The sequence below is a fragment of the Triticum urartu genome, chromosome 7 (assembly GCF_003073215.2).
Source record: "Triticum urartu cultivar G1812 chromosome 7, Tu2.1, whole genome shotgun sequence".
Taxonomy (NCBI): domain Eukaryota; kingdom Viridiplantae; phylum Streptophyta; class Magnoliopsida; order Poales; family Poaceae; genus Triticum; species Triticum urartu.
In genome coordinates this window covers 416523748-416534269 of record NC_053028.1, presented here as the reverse complement: position 1 = coordinate 416534269, position 10522 = coordinate 416523748, and positions in this window count along the sequence as shown.

Sequence of the window (10522 nt, the reverse complement as noted above, 5' to 3'; positions counted from 1 at the left end):
GAGCAATGTAACCTTGGAAAGTTAGAGCAAGTACCTTGATGGGTGAATAAGATAGGGCATCTTCCTCTGACTCCTCCACTAGGGAGCTACATTTACTTAGGTCTCCCTCTAGCTCAGAATCACTGTTAGGATCATATTCTGAGCATGAATCTGTAGGTGGAGAGTGTTTGCATTGCATTGCATCCAGACTTGATTTCAGTCCCTTAATGCCAAGTTTGACAGCCATGGCATTGTTCTGCTTTATTCTTTTCATGCACGCAAGCTCATAATCATTATGATGTTGTTCAGAATCTGAGTTTCATGAAATCATAAAAAGTAGTCAGATTATCTATGGAATGCATTGCGGTTTCAACTCAGAGAGTGTCTCCCTATAAACCCCCTGCATATGCAAAGTTCACCTCCCCAACCATGCTGACCAGACCACACATAGAGATACACACCCGAGCAGCGAACATGCATTTTCAAAACTAATTTAGGAACATTTAGCTGACCAATTAAACAACTCTGTTTTAATAATATCAGATTCGTATTTGAACAACTAAGCTTGTTTAGCTTGATGGGTGGAGAAGTGTTATTATGACACGAAGCATGTATTCTGATCGTATAGTGATCATAAAAGGGGGAAACTCTAAGCATATATTTTTTTAGCAAAAGAGGGTTTCCCCTATGATTTCTATTAAAGAAACTACCACGGAACCAACATGATCAATTAAACCCTAAGCATGATCAATTAAACCGCATTATGGCTATGCCATGGCAGATTTGAAGCTGCAAACCGGAGAAATGATATTTAGCATCCATTGTTTGCTTCAAACTAAGAACTAAATTCTAAGAGCTAAAAATAAAGTAGAGTAAGCAAGTTAAGATCTATTTTCTGGTTGAGATCAAAAAGTTGTGGAGATATGAAGTACCACCTCTCTTGCAGTGCCGTGTAGGTATCAGGGGTGCGATGGCTGTCGTTGGCGTTGAATCAGATCTGCGACGGTAGATGGGTGCATCGGGGGATAAGTCCCGTTGCGGTGGAAGAGAAGGTCGTGTGAGCGGCCCCGGCAAAGAGGACGACGGCGCCGATGAAGCGAGAGGATGCGATGCAAGGCTATTGGTCCATCGCCGTGGATGAGAAACGTCTATCTCTAGCAGTGAACGATGCGGTCTTGGTAGGCGCTCTGGCATGGTGGAGGACGGTGGCAATGGATGTGGTGGAGGACGGCGGCGACGGATGGGGTGGCGGACGGAGGCTGGTGTGGGAATGGGGTGTTCTAGCGCGGACGGTGTATGAATGGGAAAATGGAGGGAGAGGTACGGGGAACCATGTTTTGGGACGCGCCTGTCTGAAATATAGGAAAGTTATGAACTTATCCCCCATTTTAAATTTGGACGTCTCGTCGGTTGGGGATAGGACGGTAATCTCGCATCTCCCAAATATTTGCCGGTAACTATTTTGGGCAAGGAGAGGGTGTTTTGCCGCCCACGGTTGGCGCCCATGGTGTATGAAAGGGGCTGACAGGTAGGGAGGTTGTGTCACGTCTGATGGAAGTTACACATCTGCCCCTATTTAAAATATTAGCCTACGTCTATTTCGGACGAGGAGAGGGTGTTTTGTCGCCCACCGTGTATGAATGGGGAATGGAGGGACAAACAGAGGTCTTCCGGACAAGCTTGAATCAAATGAGTTTTGCCGCCCATGTTTGCCGCCCACCATGTCGGAATGGGCTCAGAGGCGGTCGTGTCACGTCTAATTGAAGTTACTAACCTACCCCTATTTAGAGCCAGTGGAAATCGGGCTGATGGATTGTCCGTGTAATGGGTAGACAGTAATTTCCATCTCCCAAACACTTGGCTTCAGGCAGCCGATGTGGGAGTGGACATTTTGCTGTTTCTTTCAAATTTTGGGACAATAAGCATCCACGTTTAACCTGGCAACTAAATTCGAATCCATTTTGTATTCCTATATGAATCTTTATAAATCATTCTATGTGTTTTTATATATCTTCAAAAGGACGACAAAGATGTATTTCACTGTCATATATAAATATGGTTTACAAATGCCGATACTCAAATTCAGAAACTAGAATCCAGTTTAAGGTGAATTCGAATATTTGGAACACTTCATGTCCAACTCAAATGTCACACGCAGCATAATGTGTACTCCCATTTAGATATGTACACAAGCGATGTATCAAGATTCAAATACCGAGTCAATCAACCAAGAATGTACGGAACTAACAGACATATAAACACTTATAGAGTATATGGATCAATAATATCAACTAACATACATAAGCCAGGCCGCTGTACTTTTTTTGGCTACAACAGCATCCTTTTTTTAGCCAGCATCTTGGCCCTTTCCGATGCATGCCACTTATGGTCCATCTATACTACTATTGCTGAATGCACATTCAGCCCGATTGGCATATTTGTAGGTCTGGCACAACAATCCAAATGAAATGTCTCCGAGTCTTATCAATTAATACAGACTTGTGCCCAAATAAAATTACAAACAAAAAAACAATTATTACATGATCTCTAAAACAAATGGTTTGATTGATTACATGAACAGACAACACAAAGGTTATTCAACTATGGAAAGAACATTTCACCTATGATTTACCAAGTAGGAATTTAAGTTCCTTTTTTCCTTCAGGACCTTAACAATCTGGTCAGTCTCAGCTTGCTTCGTTTTGAAATCCACCAAATATTTAATGGTTGTCTTGAGTATTGCTTGTGATTGTGCTGTTTGCTTCCTCAACATGTCAACTTCATCTCTAAGTGCGGAAGCAGAATCTCTTTCTACCACTAGTTTAGCCTCTAGAGCATCAACAGTTGGCAATTCATAATGCACGATTGGGCCGGTGCCACTGCTGTGGGATGATGCAACGTCCATGGGGAGCTCGCTCTTTGATCTTGGGCTAACCTGTTTTGCCATTAATGTTCCGGTTGGATTCAGAAAAGTTGAAGTTAGCAAAACATCTCAATTGGGAGTTATAACAGCAAACCAGTTAAACAAACAAGGAATTAAAGAGTTTCAATTGGATGCTGAAAAGTAGTTATTAACATCATTGTAACCCGCTGTTGTAGCAGCAAAGAAGTTAAACAAACAAGTAGATATTTAAGTTAAGGCAAACAGGTAATTCTTAATAGTAAGTATCAAACACATAGATAGGCGCAGTCTACAATATGATTTACAGGCTGTGCGATTATGTAATCAGTAGCAAACTAAATTAAGCCAAGCAACGTAATTGAACAATTTTGCAATAAGTGGCTAACTAAAATTCCGAGAAGCAGGTAACTGAACTTACGCTAGTTCTTTGTATAGGCACACTGCAACTTCTTTTTCGCTTACAAGCTTGTACGAAGGAGTCCATGGCATCAATTGCTTGGATACGCACTCCCAATACTTCTTTCTTCCCACACTGCATGGGTAAGTCGAATGGTTAATCTGCTAAGATGGTGCATCCTTGATATGTTATATGAGGATGTGTAGTCAGACTAGTTGTAGCCAAACACATCACAATGGCTTTTACTGTATATTTCATGCGATTACTTTTGGCATATCGAGATCTAAGCAATCTACAATAGGATGAAAAACTGGCATCCTTCACATTATTGGCGAACTCAGTTCATAGAAACAAACAATTCAACCATTCTGTGGGTAAATCCAAAGCGCCACTGGAATATTTTTCACTATCCAATCATACACGCAAAAAGGGGCGACGCCACCATAGGGGCTGGTATGGGCAGCCGCCTCAGGTGGCTGGAAAGTGTGCACCTAGTTTGAGTCGTCCAGGTTGGCCCATGCTAGTTTTGTTCATCCCAACGCACAAGAAGGCAATGTAAAAAATGAAGAAAAATGTTTCAATTTGGATGGGCCAATAACATAAGTGCAAGGCAGGCCCTATAGCAGGCTCGCGGCCCAAACTAGCGCCTCCCATATCCATTGACAGCAGGAAAAATCCAAATTCATTCGCTCCAGCATCCAGTCTGGTTCGCTCCTAACCTAGCCGCTGCTGGATAGACCGACACAGCACTTCCTCATGCCCTCGTTGGAGGGCCGTCGCCGGGCTTCAAGCGAACGGAAGGACAAGAAGATGAAGATCCAACCCTGGGTGTAGCCTGCGTGGGAGGCAGCGGCGGCAGCACGGGCATGGCATCGAGCTTGCGCAAACGGACAGTCGCAACTTGCAATAGTAGCATGCGCAACGAGCAGGTACATCACATCCCTGATTATATCTAATTCAACTCTTCAATTTCTGGCCAATAGTTAAACCTGACGGTGTTGTAAAACTGCTTGTATGTAGGGAATCTATGAGAAAATGAAACCAATTTCTACTTATTTTATAACTCCCCCAATCAATACTGAACTGACTGAATCTGATGTATCTAATCAAGTTTCTGGTGCAAACATACAAGCTCATGTTGTTCTTGAGCCCGTAGTGTCTAATGAACATATTGCTAATGAAGGATTTGATGCAAACATTTTACATGCTCCTGGTGATGAACATATAGTGTCTAATGAGGGATCTAATGCAAGCATTTTTCAAGCTCATTGAAGGATTTAGTGTCTAATGATGATCTACTATGTTGAGAGAGACAGAGATTTGCAGGCATTGATGACAAGCAAATTATAGTGCATTTTCATAGCTTGAGGAAACGTCGAGGCCATCTACCAGAAAGTCCTCGTATCATGACAACATAGCATAAATACTTTTCTAATCTGTTGTTTGAAACTATTGGCATACTTGTGCAGGATAGATATATTGATATGTAGTTTGCGCACTAGTTATACGTGCAATTACACTTCGATATTTTCAGCCAGAGAACGAATAATTCAAGCAGGTACAGACCATGTTTGTAGTCCTTGTACACCAGGTTGCATTTTGTGTTTTTGGTGCTTGCATCATTTAGTGTTTATAATCTGAACTACTTTGGATCATTAGCTGGTTTTCAAAGTGCATGTAGCTTCACATTTCTCAAGTTATGTTGATTTCCGGAGTGCAAGTGCCTTCGTATTTTTTAAGTTAAATGTTCGCCCCTGGTAACTTGAATTCGTGGATCAGCCACTGCACACAAATCATACACGAATGCCAATACGAATTAAATGAAATGCAGGGACTTACGCTAGCTCGTTGTACAGGCTCACTCCAGCTCTGCTTGCGCTTGTGTTGTTCCATGTACAAGTCCATGTTACCACTTGCTTAGATGTGCAGGCCTTGTGCTCCTTGCATCGCCCTCTGCATTTTTGACACGGCGAATGGTTGATCAAATAAGAGGAATCGACCTTGATGTTGTACCGGAGGACAGATAGTTACAAGGTTATACGGGTGTGCAGGATGTGTACCAGATCCCGTAGCGCCGCCATGCTTTGCTAAAATATGGATTTGCTTGTTTCAGATGACATCTCCAGAAGAAATAAGAGTTAAGGTCAGAGTTGCATAGGCGTGTAAGCTAAGAGAGCAGTGAAAGCATATCCAAACATCGTCAGAACAGTGCACAAGGGAGTGATGTGTGGATACCTAGTTCGGGCCGGCGTTTGGGCATGCTCGCCTAGCTAGAGTGCGGGTCACTTCAGAGCCGTTGAGGGTGATGCACTGGCGTTGGTTGGCCGCGCACGGATGCAGATCTTGAGTGGCAGCAGAGCGCTACGATGCGGTGGACCAGACCGTTGGTGAAGCCCCAACGGCCTCGGGGGGCGGAGGTGCGACGATGTGCTCGGTGAAGTAGCCCCGGTGAGCTGGGAGACGGTGTCGGTGAAGCGCACCTAATGCGGTGGAACTCGGTGTCTGTGAGGCACGTCGGTTGCGGCGGCTGACGTTGTCGGTGGACCACCCGGTGCGGTGGACGAGGGCGTAGATGAGGTAGCTCCGGTGCGGTGATGAAGCGCGACCGTTGTCTTCGTCGTCGTCGTCCGGCACAGAGGTGGGGAACGGTGGGGAAAGAGACGAGACGAGGGGCGATTCGAGGGTTGGCGGCGAATTAGGGATTTGAGCAATCTGGGCGCGGAAGGGGATGATGGAGAAGAGAGATTTTGCAGGGCTGGAATTGGGGCCGCCAGATATTTCAATCTGAAATGTGGAAGCGCGAACTTATATTCTTGTCGTCCTTTTTTTGGGGGTGGGTGGCTGGGTGCTACGCGTCCGTCTGACACACGCGACCACCCCGACAGGACTATGCTTTGGTGCCTTAAGGCACCTGCCTTTGTGTCCATGACATATGGGTCCAACAGGTGGCTGGCCCACATGTCAGTGACCCAAAGGCAGTTGCCTTTAAGGCGCCGAAGCAGTGTCCACCCCGACACGACTCTGGTTTGCCTGGTGCGCCTACATTTGAGAACGCAAACGAATCTTCTTTCATTTGCAAACGAATCAGTATGTATTACCATGCCCATGTTTTCCTTGCAATAATTAGTCATTAGAAATGAGATACTCCATCCGTTCACTTTTGTAAGTCGTTCCAGACAACATAAAATGAACTGTTTTGCACATTGTCTGAAATATCTTCAAGGTCTTATAAAAGTGAACAGAGGGAGTACTATAAATTAATTAATGAGGAGTTATTTGAAAAAAAATCGAAAAGGTACCCACGCTGACGTGGATTAGAGTGTGTGTCACATAATTAGTTATTTGAATTAGAGTGTGTGTCACGTAGTTAGTTATTTGAATTGGAGTGTGTGTCACGTAGCGATCTCCAATTCTAACGTGGATTTCGCATTTCACTGTATCCACGCTACTTTTTTAATACAAATTCATATGTATATGATGAACACCATGGTAGTGAGAAAACTTTTGGATGGATTCAAACATATGACCTACAAAATAGCACAACAAACTGAGTCAATGTCAACTTTTCGAAACTTAGTATGGCACGAATTCGAAATAATTACCGTATGCCTGGTCCTCGGTTCAAATCTTACAATGTACACCGAATTGAAACATCGATATTAAGTCTCGTACTATGTACATTCAAATGTTGTTTTTAGACCCCCCCTGCACGAACGCTACATACTTCCTGTATCGGTCAAATCTTCCTCTCCTAACCACCTTAGGAAGCTATCGGTTTCCAACACACGTTCATTCTTTCTCTCCATGTTTCGATCTCTAAGTCTCTCAACTACACAACCCCTTTTTCCACTCTGTTACCAAATGTATTTACCTCACACCCCCGCCATTGCACCCCATGCCGAGCTCTCTCTCTCTCCCCCTCTCCCTCTCACCCTCTCGCGCTAAATACATGCATTGCCTATCTAGCCCCCCAACCTCTCGTTCATGCGCACGCACGCATGTTGTATATCTAGGTCACTCCCTCGAGACTGTCTCACTCTTTCTTCTGCACGGCGGGCCACACTCGCTCAATCTCGCTCTCTTTATCTGAGTCTCATTTAACCTCGTTTTCTTTCACACACAAATGATATATCTCCCTGTTCGGGCCTCGATCGACACACTCTATACTCTCTCACGCAGATTGTCTATCTAGGTCAGTCCATCCAAGCCGCCACCACTCTTTCGACCTCATGGTGGGCCACACTCACTCAATCTCTCTCTCTCTCTCTCTATCCGTATGTCTCGATTTACCTTGCTGTTTCTCGGACAAAAATGATATATCACCATGTTTGAGCCCAATTCGACCTATTCACATTGTATACTCTCTCATGCACATCGTCTATCTAGGTCACTCTCTCCAACCCGTCTCACTCTTTCGATCGCACGTCGACCCTATGTGATCGGTTGACCTTGCTTCCTCCCACGCACAAAATATATCTACACGTCTGTGACTGGATCATCTCTCAAGCTCTATCTTACAGCCCTCACCCTTGCCAAAAAGCTCAATCGGATAATATCTCTCCAGAGCATATATATTTGTTCAATGAATGTCGGACCACACTCACTTTGTCTCTCTATCTATATGTCTCTCGATTGACCTCGCTTTCTCACACCATATCTTCCACGTGTTGAAGCTACTACCTCTCCATCCCTCGCAAAGCCGGAGCTATTTACATTGCGAGGGGCACTCCAACCTTAGATTAATTTGTGTAGGCATTTATTCCGGTCGGTTTAGATTATATTTTCGTAGCATTTGGCCCACAACTACTCCAATCACCGTAGCGGGTAATTAAGCTACGGGGAGCACCTAATATGAGCACCGGGGAGCCGTTGGATCGAAGATGCAGTGGCACACACGAGGCCTGAATGTTTTATTTGCAAAAAAACGTTTGGAGAGTTTGGAAATTGCGCATAATTACAAAGACTACTCCCAAGCCATTAGATCTCACTTCCAACGGTGCAAAAACTCGTATCACCATAGTATCTAAGCTGCGGGGTGGATGTGATATTCTATGCCGCTGTCATTTTTGTTCGTAAACTTGCAAAAACGGGTAACTCATGCTGTTACTTGTCTAACCGCGCAAAGTGTTTGTTCAAAAAAACCATCCTACATTGAAATATCGGAACAACACACGGGGGTCCCACTTGTCATTAATCAAATTTGGACCTAAAACTAACAAATCTGAAAGACGAGATTCGAACTGGCAACCTAGACTACAAAGCGTAAGTCGATAGCCTGAAAAAACGAACGGTTGTTGGCTTTGTCCCATAACTTGATTTTATACAGTACTTGCGTTGAGTAGAGGGAGTGCCTCGTCAACACGCGCATGGCCGTTATCTCACTTACTGGTGGGTCCCAGGTCTGCGATCTCAATCTCTCTTCTCTGCGTCGTCTAACCTTTGCACAGGCACACACGAAGAGCGACACTAGCTTGCCATGGTGTTATTACAACTAAAAAAACTTGGAAAATAGAAGAATCGCCTAGAACAAGAGCGTTGTGGCTGGTCGAGACGGAGCTAACCACATCTATCCTCCGTGCCACGTTTGCATGATGAAGCTATGTGGCTAGTGGGGTGTTTTCAACCGACTGGCTGGGTCCCGAGGTCGAACCATAGGTACTACGTCTGATATAGTATATTTTTACATGCACATTTTTCCTCCGTGCCGAGACGTGGCACACCCCACCGCGCGGTTTCGGGGTCTTCCCGGGTGGTGCACGCATATATTCTTCCTGACATGGGACGCCCTACCGTGCGTTTTTTGGGTCCTCCTCGGTCGTAGCGCCGAAGCAAGTAAATGAGTCGTCAAATCACGAAAGACCACATTTGCCGCCGAGTACATCAGTGAAGCACGGTGGCTAGCTAGTTGGGCTAGTTCGACTGATTAGCTAGGCCGCCGCCACATTTGTTTTTTCACCCCTTTTTTTATCTACTTGCCGGCAGGTAAATTTAAATATCCACCGCGGCGTTGCTCTGGTGTTTGGGTGCGGTAGGATTTTTAAATTTTTGATTGACGGGAGCAGGCGCAGCATGATTTTTTAATTTTTTGATTGATGGGAGCAGGCGCGGCAGGATTTTTAATTTTTTGATTGACGGGAGCAGGCGCGACAGCAATTAGTCATAATGACTCCGCCTGTACCCAATGCTCCCTGATGTGAGAAGTCGTTGACTGGTGTTTTACCGTGGTGAAAACCAATAGATTCCCCGCTCCCTCCACCTTCCCGTAGATTGCATTGCCTTTCAGCCGTTTCGCCCCCTTTGCTTCCTCTCCCCATTGCTTCTACCTGGTGCCATGGCGGCGCAGCAGATCATGGAGTCCGAGGTGAGGCTTCTGACACAGGAGCTCCATGCCAAGGATGCGGAGCTCAGGGCCAAGGACGTGGAGCTCCGTGAGCTCAAGGAGGAGAGGAGTGCCATGCTCCTCCGTTATGTGCGGGAGTTCACGGAGCTTCAAAAGCGGCAGGCGTCCTCCACAAAGATGCTCGAGGCGTCGGCGGCATTGCTGTAGAAAGCGGGAGATATGATAGGCCGTCAGGGGAGCCGGCTGGAGCATGAGCGGGCCGATCGTGACGAGGTCCAAGATCGCCTCAGCCACTTGGCGAACCAAGTTTCCACGCACGTGTTGCGGTTGCGCGATGCCTACCGTCGTGCCAGCGCGACGATGCCAGCCGTTGGGCTAAACCCGTTTGACCACCCGGTCGACTTTAATGAGCTGTGGCTTCCTGACCTGGTCTCCTTATTCACCTATATCTCCAAGGAGCTGAGCCGTCTCCGCGCGATGGTGGGGGCTGAGCTGGACAAGGAGGGGTTGCGGGCTGCCGTAGCCGTTGCCGGGCGAATCCTTTTAGGGCTCCGTCACCGGAATCCATTTGTGCCATTGGACACCGTCTTTGACGAGCTGGCTCCCGTCGACCGGGAGCGGGCTCTGCGGGCGGTTGCACCCTGCATCACCAACGTCATGCGCCTCGAGAAGCAGAGGGACTTCGGTGGTGTTTCGGCGCCCTCTGCATGGGCATGTCCATGTCTCGGTGCAACATGACCGTTGGATCAAACTCAGACGGTGCAGATCAGTCACTGTAGCACAAAGTGTGTGGGTGTGTTTGGTTGCATTCTCATCTCATTATTGTTGTTTCCTCTTTCGTGTATTTTTGTCAACCTACTAGTGTGGACTCATGCACCCTTCATGCACTCTGCCAAACACCCAA